The sequence below is a fragment of the Cupressus sempervirens genome, chromosome 9 (genome assembly GCF_028749045.1).
Source record: "Cupressus sempervirens isolate cs-2001-9-10 chromosome 9, ASM2874904v1, whole genome shotgun sequence".
In the NCBI taxonomy this organism is placed as follows: domain Eukaryota; kingdom Viridiplantae; phylum Streptophyta; class Pinopsida; order Cupressales; family Cupressaceae; genus Cupressus; species Cupressus sempervirens.
In genome coordinates this window covers 415,385,001-415,397,160 of record NC_143126.1, presented here as the reverse complement: position 1 = coordinate 415,397,160, position 12,160 = coordinate 415,385,001, and positions in this window count along the sequence as shown.

Below are 12,160 nucleotides of genomic sequence, written 5' to 3'. Positions count from 1 at the left end.
TCCCTCTTAGATTTTACACTTCAAGCTTTACTTATCTATAGTAATCTCCCTCAATGAAGAAATTACATGGCTATACTTCTTCAAACAACAAACTCTCCCTCTGACTGATTTCAGAAAGATATAACTGTAAGCTTTATCTCTTTCTTAGTAAAATCTCCCTCTTACCTTCATCTTCAAACAAATTTTAGAAATGTATGACAGTAAACTCTCCCTCTTTGACAATACATGCCAAAGACAACACATGCCGAATAAGTTTCAATGTACCTTAAGTGTTGATTCATATGCAATGTTCTCTTGACTATGTTGCATCAACTGATAGATCTTCAACTTGGTTTATTTTGATGCATCACTAAAACTTTATTTTAGTGAGCTTCAGATAGGAGAATGACCCCTAACTTACCTCTTAGATACAAGAATGCATCCTTAGGTAGTGGCTTAGTGAATATTTTAACAATCTATTCCTTGGTATGAACATATTCCAATCTAATTTTCTTGTCCTGCACCAGTTCTCTAACAAAGTAATAATTTATATCAATATGCTTGGTTTTGGAATGCATCACTGGATTCTCTGAAATGTTAATTACAATTGTGTGGTTGTAGAACATGACAATTGGTTCTTTGATTTCAACCTTCATGCCTTCCAACAACTATTTAAACCAAACAATGTTAGAACAATTCACTACTTCTGCAACATACTCTAGCTTTGATGTAGATTGGGATGTGCAAATTTTTTTTTTACTTGTCTAGGATACCAACCTTTTGCCAAGAAATAATGCACCACCACTTGTACTCTTTCTATCATCAATTTTTCATGCCCAATTAGCATCAATTTACACTTTTAAATCTAGATTTCCTCCAAGTTTATACCACAAACCATAATCTTTAGTTCCTTTTAAGTATCTCAAGATTATTTTGACTGCCATCATATGTTTTTCTCTAGCTTTTTTTGATAATCTTGCAACTATAACAATTGCTAGATCAATATCAAGCCTTGTATAAACAACATACTGCAATTTTCTAATCATTGATCTATATAAGGTTCAGTCTACTTCTTTTGAATCATCATCTTTTGTAAGTTTTAGTCATGTACACATGGGAGTTCCAACTAGTTTAGAATCTTCCATACCAAATTTTTTGAGTATCTCCTTGATATACTTTGACTGAGTGATGTAGATACCATTCTTGCTCTGTTAAATTTGAAGACCAACAAAGAATTTAATCTCTCCAAACATAGACATTTCAAATTCTTTGTTCATTTTCTCTTAAGATTCTTTACATTGATCATCATTTCCTATGAACAAAGTATCATCCACAAAAATTTCTACCAAAACAATCTTGTTATCTAGTCCTTGCTTGATGTACAAACTACTATTATCATTAGTTCTTTAAAATCCAATATGAATAAGGTATTTATGCAATCTTCCATACCATGCTCTAGGAGCTTGTTTAAGACTATACAATGCTTTGTGTAACTTATAGACCATGTCCTTCTTGTCTGGATCAATAAAGCCTTTAGGTTGCTCAATGTAGACTTCTTCATCAAGAATACCATTGAGAAATGCATATTTGACATTCATCTGGTATATCTTAAATCTTTTATGTGCTACATATGCAAGTAAGGTCTTGACACCTTCCAATCTTGCAACATGAGCAAAAGTCTCACCATAATCTATTCCTTCTTTTTGAGAATATCCTTTACATACCAATCTAGCTTTGTTCATTGATACCTATCCATCTTCATTCAACTTATTCTTGAATACCCATTTAGTTCCAATCACATTTTTATCTTTGGGCCTAGGTACAAGATTCCAAGTTTTGTTCTTCTCTATTTTCTCTATCTCTTCATTCATAGCCTCAATCCAACTTTCATGTTCCAATGCATCTTTGACATTTCTAGGTTCAAAATCAAGAAGTAAACATGTACCTTTTAGCTTACTTCTTATCATGGTACCCTCTAATTTGTCTCCAATAATCTGATCTAGAGCATGATGTCTTCTGACATATTTGGCCAACATAGGTTCCTTGTCTCTTGAATGAAAGGCATTTTTATCCTCTTGAGCATGAACTTTAGGTTCTTCTTGCTCAGACTCAGTAGGTATTGGCTAAGTAGCTTTAGGTTGTGACTCAATATGAACTTCTTGCAACTCGGTAGCTATGTTGGGCTCGGTAGATGCAGTCCTTTTATTGACAGATGTGTCTAGAAAAGTATCAATAAAAACAAATCTCCTATAATCTTCAAGTTCCTTTTTTCTTTCTTCTTCTGTCTTTTCTGCAAACTCGTCAACTTTCACATGTGCACTTTCTATGACTTTTGGAGTTGGCAAATTCAAACATCTATATGCCTTACTCTTAGAAGAATATCCTAAGAATACTCCTTCATCACCTTTAGCATCAAATTTTCCTTTTCTAGATTATTTGAAAATGTAAAATTTACTTTCAAGTAACCTACATTAGGTTTATAGCCATACCATAACTCATAAAGGGTTTCGAATGACTCCTTATTCAACTATACTTGATTTAGGGTATGAACTGCAGTATTGATAGCTTCCTTCTAGTATCTTATAGCAATGTTCTTTTCAATCATTAAAGTCCTTACACAATCCATAATAGATCTATTCCTCCTTTTAGCTATTCCATTTTGCTCAGGAGTTCCAAGAGCTAATACCTATCTTTTGATTCCTCTTTCAATGAAAATTTTATTGAATTCATTGGAGATGAATTCACCACCTCTGTTTGATCTCAAGCATTTCAATATTTTCCCTATTTCCTTTTCCACTCTTGCTAAATACCATTTGAACTTCTTGAATGCTTCTGACTTCTCTCTTAAGTACATAACAGTCATCATTCTAGAGTAGTCATCAACAAAAAGAATAAAAAATAATTCTCTAATATAACTTTTTACTCCAATAGGTCCACATTGTAAGAATTTGCCTAAGGGTAAAATTTACTCAGGAACTAAGAACTCAAACACAAGCACACAATAGACCAAAAAGAGAGAGAGTATGATCAGAATGATAATGTAGTCAATATGTCATAATTAATGCAATGTAAAATTACACTAGGAGTTCTTGTATATAAAGGCCTCCGAGATACATCTAGAATGTCTAGTAATCAGCACCATGATGTGTCATACAACAAAGTACATGTCCACTAGATATGGGTTATCCTCCATTAAGCATGGAAGTAAGTGCAGTGATGAGAGGATAAACCTACAAGGGTGTGACACGCAAAATAGTGTTGTAGACACCATGTGCTAAAATAGAGTTGTGTACTCCTGTGTTGTCTACATGACAACTCAAAAAGGTGCGCAAACTCCTAAGGGTCTCAAAAATAAAAATAATAAAATAATGCATTAACCTAAGTAAACTTAAGTAAGTGTAATAAGTAAATACTTATTTACACCAACACCCCCCCTTAAGTGCAACTTAGGGGAATTCCATTAAACTTACGAACTAGGATGAAGATGCAAAATGGGTCCCGACTACTAGACCATATTCGGTACCCATGTACATAATGAAGATGCAAATCTCTCATAAAGTGGAGAAAGAGGGAAAACCTCATAGGAAAAACCCTCCCCCAAAAAGAGAGATAAAAGGGATGCATGGATGGATGGAGTAATCAAGACCCCCCCATTATGACATACATTCATGTATATACAAGAAAGAATGGAGAAGGAAAAAACCTTCTATGAGGAAAAAGTCCCCCCAAAAAAGGAGAAGAGGGAGACAAGGTAGTCCCCCCCCCCTTAAAAGTAGTGTACCAATTAGTGAAGAATGCTCCTATATAGAAGATGATCCATGAGCTCTATATGATGTTCCTCCCCTTTGGAAGAAACAAGAACAAGGGTACCTATGAGATATGTCCCCTATATGGAGAAGGAATCTCTATGATGATTGGTGTCTCTAAAGCCTATCCAAAAGTCCCTATGTCTCTAAAGAAATGTTTGGCAAGAAATCATCACCTAGAAGACCATGAATACCCTACAATGCTGAAGTACTTGAATCTATCATTGCAGCAAAGGATGAAGTATCCGCCTCAAAAAGAAGACGAATATCATCAAGAATATCTCTGACATCTTCAATGTGAGACTCCACGAACAACTGTGCAATGTTTGAGAGGAAGTCCTCACATGAAGGTAGAGTAGGAAGACATAAAGTATCTTGTTGCACTGATTTTGAAGCATCTGTGGCTGAAATAGGATCAGTAGGAGCAACAGGAGCTAGAGGTGTGATCTCATCTAAAGAGGAGTCAGCTGAAACTAGTGGAAGAAGATCTTATAGGAATGGAGGAATAGCTGGATCTCCATAATGCTCCCAAAGATAAATCCATAAAACATATGGATCAAATGAATTAATTTTGAACAGCTTTTTTAGAACTTTATACTCCATATAGTGATAAAGAGTAGGAATAAGGAGGTCAACTTGATCAATAGTATACTCAAGATCTGGTGCATATGGAGATACATTGTGCTGAGAGAGATATCTGACCATAAGTTGACTCCATTCTTGATAGTTATCTGGTGTCAAGTAGATCAAATCCAACTCTTCCATGATGAACCAATCAAAGAAACCTCCAAAAAAATCAATGAACCCCCCCTAAAAAGATGTTGTTGGCACTTGAAAGCCACTTGCCAATTTAGGGTCTATTTTTGAAAGTAGTATTTCTGTCTACAAAACCTATAATACAACTTTTCATCTTCCAGGGGATGTAGGGCACAATCATCTCAGCCTTGTACTTTCATTGGTTATGAAGATAGTGTGAAGGCATATAGACTTCTAGATCTTGAGACTCATCATATTTTTGTGGAGAAGGATGTATATTTTGAGGAAAGTTCTCCGAGCTTGTCCTCTACTCCTCTTCACACATCATATAGTGTGGAAATTGATAGTGATTTCAGCAATAGTGCTTCAATAGATTTAGACACGTGGGGTTCTATTGAGAGTTATAGTGAGAGGTCGCTTCATCAGTTCAGTCTACATGCATATTTCGCCACAATGATAGGTCCAGAACCATAGGGTACTTCCAGTCTTCCAGATATAGATTCAGTGATAGATTTGGGGGATAGTATTCATGATTTGCCTCTTCTTCTTGATGCAGAAATACCTTCTTTAGTTGTTATGAGGGTTCCATCAGACTCTCTTGCTCATTCTCTACATGATCGATCCTCATAGTTTGAAGTGATTGTGGATACTTATGATTAGCAATTGCAGCAAGGTTCTTCATCATTTGTAGACTTAGATAGTTCTTTGGGATAGGTTCTTCAGCCAGATGAGTAGGTTTCAGAGACATCACTTATCCATGGGATTCTTTCCACACACAGCAAAAGCGTCTCACTTGTACCCTTGTCATTGTTTCATCCTAAGGGGAGGAACACCATTTTGCAGTCTTGGATCAGCTTCTTCATTGGAGCCGTCATTGTTTGGCATTCTTCTTGGGGGGGGGGGGGGGGGGGAGCTCATCCTGTCTCTCTTCCTCTTCTCATCATTCTCTTATGTATATATTGGATGTATGTCATAATGGAGGGGTCTTGATTACTCCATCCATCCATGCATCCTTATTTATCTCTCTTTTTGGGAGAAGGTTTTTTCCATGAGGTTTTCCCTCTTTCGCCACTTTATGAGAGATTGCATATCATTATGTACATGGGTACCTAATATGGCCTAGTAGTCGAGACCCATATTGCATTACATCCTAGATTTCATAAGCTTAAGGGCATTCCCCTCAGTTGCACTTAAGGGGGGGTGTTGGTGTAAATAAGTATTTACTTATTACACTTCCTTAAGTTTTACTTAGGTTAATGCATTATTTTATTATTATTTTAGGTGAGACACTTAGGAGTTTGTGTACTCTCATTGAGTTACACAAATCTAATTATGCATATGGTGTCTACAACATAGGAGTATGCATCATTCACTGAGTTGTCATGATGACAACATAGTTATCTGCACTCCTTATTTAGCACATGTTGTCTACACCACTGATTTGCGTGCTACACCATTGTAGGCTTATCCTCACATCATCACACTTAATCCCGTGCTCAATGGAGAATAACCCATATTTGGTGGACATGTGCTTGGTTGTATGACATATCATGATGCTAACTTATATGCATTCTAGAAGCTCTCCTGAGGCCTTTATATTCAAGCACTCCTAGTGTACTCTCAACAAGTTATTGAATGAATATTGTCATTCTAATCATACTCTGTCTATTTTCGTCCAATATGTGCTTGTGTTGAGTTTTTTAATTCTTGGGTGAATTCTAGCCTAAGCCAAATTCTTGTCTCCTATGGCCCATGGCCAAAAAATTTCTAAAAAATAATGTAGATCCAAAAAAAAGTCGAGATGCAAATGAAAAAAATAGATCTAAGAATTAAATGTACAGATCTAAAATGATCATACCAATTCTGCAAATTAGTCATTCAAGTGTCAGTTTGCAAAAAAAAATTTCCTCACAATCGACTTTGGCCTAGGGTAGGCATCTTTGTAGCTGATTTTCATCAAATCAGCATTTTGGATGCAATGGTGAGGTCAAATCTAGCGTTGGACCCTCCCAATTTTGATGACACTCCAGATTCAAGCTGAGGTGATGAAGCAAGCATGGTCTCGAATGGCTATGTGATGAGAAAATCTCCAACTTGCTCTAATACCATGTAAGAATTTTCCTAAGGGAAAAATTCACCCAGGAACTAAGAACTCAAACACAAGCACATAGTAGACCAAAAAGAGAGAGAGAGTATGATTAGAATGACAATGTAGTCAATATGTCATAATTAATGCAATGTAAAAGTACACTAGGAGTACCTATATATAAAGGCCTCTGAGATACATCTAGAATGTCTCATAATCAGCACTATGATGTGTCATACAACCAAGCACATGTCTACTAGATATGGATTATCCTCCATTAAACACGGAAGTAAGTGCGGTGATGAGAGGATAAGCCTACAAGGGTGTGACATGCAAAATAGTGTTTTAGACAACATGTGCTAAAATAGAGTTGCGTACTCCTATGTTGTCTACATGAAAACTCAAAAAGGTGCAAAAACTCCTAAGTGTCTCACAAATAAAAATAATACAATAATGCAAAATAATAAAATAATGCATTAACCTACGTAAACTTAAGTAAGTGTAATAAGTAAATACTTATTTACACCAACACCCCCCCTTAAGTGCAACTTAGGGGAATGCCCTTAAGCTTATGAACTAGGATGAAGATGCAAAATGGGTCCCAGCTACTAGGCCATATTAGGTACCCATGTACATAATGAAGATGCAAATCTCTCATAAAGCAAGGAAAGAGGGAAAACCTCACAGGAAAAACCCTCCCCCGAAAAGAGAGATAAAAGGGATGCATGGATGGATGGAGTAATCAAGACCCCCCCATTATGACATACATCCATGTATATACAAGAAAGAATGGAGAAGGACAAAACCTCCTATGAGGAAAAAGTCCCCCCCAAAAAGGAGAAGAAGGAGACAAGGTAGTCACCCCCCCTTAAAAGTAGTGTGCCAATCAGTGAAGAATGCTCCTATGTAGAAGTTGAACCATGATCTTTGTATGATGTTCTGCCCCTTTGGAAGAAACAAGAACAAGGGTACCTGTAAGATATGTCCCCTATATGGAGAAGGAATCTCTATGATGATTGGTGTCTCTAAAGCCTGTCCAAAAGTCACTGTGTCGATACTGATGATGGCTTCCTCCAAAACTATTGAAGAGAAGAGAAAACTGAACAAGGAAGGAGGTAGAACGTGTCTCAAGAAACCAACAGTCTTCTCAAGTGATGAAGAGACCTCCTACATATGTTGTAAAGAAGAATCCACAATCACGACAATCTGGAAGGATTGATCATGTAGAGCATGGAGTTGACATGATCATGGAGTTGAGGGTCAGAGTGGGCCCTTACAAAAACTATAGAAAACTCCTTAGCAAAGAGAAGCGAGAAATCATCATAAAAGTCTCCCATATCTATTGTGTGTGACTCCAAGAATAGAACTGAAATGTCTGGCAAGAAATCACCACCTAAAAGACCATGAGTACCCTACAGTGCTGAAGTACATGAATCTTTCACTGTAGCAAAGGATGAAGTATCTGCCTCAAAAAGAAGACAAATGTCATCAATAATATCTCCCAAATCTTCAATGTGAGACCGCACGAACAACTATGCAATGTCTAAGAGGAAGTCCTCACATGAAGGTACAGTAGGAAGACATAAAGTATCATGTTGCACTGATTCTTAAGCATCTGTGGTTGAAATAGGATCAGTAGGAGCAATAGGAGCTGAAGGTGTGATCTCATCTAAAGAGGAGTCAGCTGTAACTAGTGGAAGAAGATCTTCTGGGAATGGAGGAATAGCTGGATCTCTGTAATGCTCCCAAAGATACATCCATAAAACATATGGATTAGATGACTTAATTTTTAATATCTTTTTTAGAACTTTATACTCCATATAGCGATAAAGAGTAGGAATAAGGAGTTCAACTTGATCAATAGTATACTCAAGATCTGGCACATATGGTAGTACATTTTGCTAAGAGAGATATCTACCCATAAGTTGACTCCATTTTTTATAGTTATTTGGTGTCAAGTAGATCAAATCTGACTCTTCCATGATGGACCAATCAAAGAAACCTCCAAAAAACTCAAAGAACCCCCCCTAAAAAGATGTTGTTGGCACTTGAAAGCCACTTTACAATTTAGGGCCTATTTTTGAAAGTAGTATTTCTATCTAGAAAACCTATAATACACTTTGCATCTTCTAGGGGATGTAAGGCATAGTCATCTCGGCCTTGTACTTTCATTGGTTATGAAGACAGTGTGAAGGCATATAGACTTCTAGATCTTGAGACTCATCAAATTTTTGTGGAGAAGGATGTATATTTTGAGGAAAGTTCTCCAAGCTTGTCCTCTACTCCTCTTCACACATCATACAGTGTGGAAACTGGTAGTGATTTCAGTGATAGTGCTTCAACACATTCAGACACGTGGGGTTCTATCGACAGTTACAATGAGAAGTCACTTCATCAATTTAGTCTGCATGCATATATCACCACAATGATAGCTCCAGAACTGTAGGGTACTTCCAGTCTTCTAGATACATGTTTAGTGACAAATTTGGGGGACAATATTCATGATCTGCCTCTTCTTCTTGATGTAGAAATACCTTCTTCAGTTGTTACAAGGGTTCCATCAGACTCCCTTGATCATTCTCTACATGATCAATCCTCACAGGTTGAAGTGATTGTGGATACTTATCATCAGCAGTTGCAGCAAGGTTCTTCATCAGTTGTAGAGTCAGATAGTTCTTTGGGACAGGTTCTTTAGCTAGATGAGTAGGTTTCAGAGACATCACTTATCCATGGGATTCTTTCCACACATAGTGAAAGCATCTCACTTGTACCCTTGGCATTGTTTCTTCCTAAGGGGAGGAACACCATTTTGCAATCTTGGATCAGCTTCTTCATCGGAGCTGTCATTGTTTGGCATTCTTCTTGAGGCGGGGGGGAGCCCATCCTGTCTCTCTTCCTCTTCTCATCATTCTCTTATGTATATATTGGATGTATGTCATAATGGGGGGGGCGGGGGGGGGAGTCATGATTACTCCATCCATGCATGCATCCTTATTTATCTCTTTTTGGGAGAGGATTTTTCCCATGAGGTTTTCCCTCTTTCCCCTCTTTATGGGAGATTGCATATCATTATGTACATGGGTACCCAATATGGCCTAGTAATCAGGACCCATATTGCATTACATCCTAGATTTCGTAAGCTTAAGGGCATTCCCCTAAGTTGCACTTAAGGGAGGGTGTTGGTGTAAATAAGTATTTAATTATTACACTTACTTAAGTTTTACTTAGGTTAATGCATTATTTAATTATTTTGCATTATTTTATTATTATTTTAGGTGTGACAGTTAGGAGTTTGTGTAATCTCATTGAGTTATGCAACTCTAATTATGCACATGGTGTCTACAACACAGGAGTATGCATCATTCACTTAGTTGTCATGATGACAACACAACTATCCACACTCCTTATTTAGCACATGTTGTCTACACCACTGATTTGCGTGCTACACCATTGTAGGCTTATCCTCCCATCATCGCACTTAATCTCGTGCTCAATGGAGGATAACCCATATTTGGTGGACATGTGCTTGGTTGTATGACATATCATGATGCTGACTTCTATGCATTCTAGAAGCTCTCCTGAGGCCTTTATATTTAGGCACTCCTAGTGTACTCTCAACTAGTTATTGAATGAATATCATCATTTTGATCATACTCTATCTATTTTGGTCAACTGTGTGCTTGTGTTGATTTTTTTAGTTCTTGGATGAATTTTGGCCTAAGCCAAATTCTTCTCTCCTATGGCCCCGTGCCCAAAAAATTTCTAGAAAATAATGCAGATCCAAAAAAATAGCCAAGATGCACATGAAAAAAAATAGATCTGAGAATTAAATGTACAGATCTATAATGATCATACCAATTATGCAAAACAGTCCTTCAAGTGCTAGTTTGCAAAAAAAATTTGCCTCACAATTGACTTTGGCCCAGGGTAGGCAGCTTTGTAGCCAATTTTCACCAAATCAGCATTCTAAATGCAATGGTGAGGTCAGATCTAGCACTGGACAATCCCAATTTCAACGACACTCTAGATTCAGGTTGAGGTGATGAAGAAAGCGTGGTCTCGAACGGCTATGTGATGAGAAAATCTCCAAGTTTCTTTGATACCATGTAAGAATTTGGGTAAGAAAAAAATTCACCCAAGAATTAAGAACTCAAACACAAGCACACAGTAGACCAAAAAGAGAGATAGTATGATCAAAATGACAATGTAGCCAATATGTCAGAGTTAATGCAATGTAAAAATACACTAAGAGTGCTTGTATATAAAGGCCTCTGAGATACATCTAGAATGTCTTGTAATCAGCACCATGATGTGTCATACAACCAAGCACATGTCCACCAGATATGGGTTATCCTCCATTAAGCATGAAAGTAAGTGCAGTGATGAGAGGATAAGCCTATGAGGGTGTCACACACAAAATAGTGTTGTAGACACCATGTGCTAAAATAGAGTTGCATACTCCTATGTTGTCTACATGACAACTCAAAAAGGTGCCCAAACTCCTAAGTGTCTCACAAATAAAAATAATAAAATAATGTAAAATAATAAAATAATGCATTAGCCTAAGTAAACATAAGTGTAATAACTAAATACTTATTTACACCAACACACATAAATTAGTATGCACAATTTCCAAAATATCTTTAGATTGATAGTTTTTACTTTTAAAACTAGTATTTCCCATCTTACCAATCTGACAATTCTTGCATAAACCAACATCAGGTTTCTTCAAATTAGGAATGCCTCTTACTTTCCTAAATTTTTTTATTTTCACCATGTTATCAAAATTTACATGACACAACCTTTTATGCCACAACCAAACTTCTTCAATTTGAGCAATAAAGAATGAGCACTCACCAAGATCAAGATAAAACAAGTTACCTTTTATTTATTTGCCTAATCCAATCAGCTTTCCTTTGTCATCCAGTAGTCTTGTTATGCCATGCATGAATTCCACCTTGAATCCAATGTTGATCAGATGTGCTACACTCAATAGGTTATGTTTAAGTCCTTCAACCCAATATGCATTATCACATACAAGTTCTTTGGTTAAAGAAATTATGCCTCTTCCTTTTATACAAAAAGTTTCATTGTTTCCAAACATTACACTACCACCATCATAGTCTTCAAATTTTTCAAATTTTTCTTTGTCACTAGTCATATGATGTGAACATCCACTGTCTATGAGCCATATATCCTTTTCTCTCACATGAGAGACAAGTGTCAGCTCGTCTTCATCTTCATCATTATCAGATTCATCTTTTATAGCAATGTAAATAATTTCATCTTCACTACTATCTAAATCCTTAGAATCTTTAGCCATAAAACATGTCTTCTTACCTTTGTCCTTGAATGATTTGTGATTTTTGAAATCCTTCTTGCCATTGCACTTGTGTACTTTCTTCTCATCCTTTTTTTTCTTTTTTGGGCACCTAACTACAATATGATCTACTTCTTTACATGAAAAACAAATTAAAGGAACATTACCTTTGTATTTTCCTCTGCCTCTAGAATATTTTCTTGCAAGCAATGC